The sequence below is a fragment of the Orycteropus afer genome, unplaced genomic scaffold (genome assembly GCF_000298275.1).
Source record: "Orycteropus afer afer isolate SDZICR_OR568_19922 unplaced genomic scaffold, OryAfe1.0 scaffold00012, whole genome shotgun sequence".
Lineage (NCBI taxonomy): Eukaryota > Metazoa > Chordata > Mammalia > Tubulidentata > Orycteropodidae > Orycteropus > Orycteropus afer.
The window spans coordinates 9572028-9572567 of record NW_006921599.1 but is presented as its reverse complement, the minus strand read 5'-3'; positions in this window follow the sequence as shown (position 1 = coordinate 9572567).

Here is a 540-nt window from a genome sequence, read left to right as displayed (position 1 = left end):
GTTCCAATTGCTCCTTCAAAATCATTCTTGAAAAAAAAACAGAGAGGGAGACAGAAGGAAAAAATGAAATAAATTTTATTTATGAAACTTAAGTTTTTTAAATCTCATTTAAAAAAAGTTCTAAATAACTCAATGGTCAAAGAAGAAACTACATTGTAAACTTAAAAATTACTTAGAGGTTGGAGGAGGAGGGAATGGGAGTCATGGCTAGCATGCTAATTTTTGTTTAGGGTGATGTAAGATTTCTGGAAATGGATGTTGGTGTTGGTGGCATAACACAGTGTGTGTGTGGCTGCTGTCATTGAATTGTACACTTAAAAATGGTTAAAATGACTCATATTTTCAGCAACTCACTCCCTCAGGGTGTTTGGTTAAGGTTAAGAAGTTTTCATAACTTTGTCCCTTGTTAGCTTTACTGTATATATGGACATTTTTCATCACATACAAATACATATGGAAAAATATCCCTGCCAAACCTATATATGGCTATGATGGTAGTCCCATTCACTTACCCAATTCACTGGGACTGTGGGCTCAGGA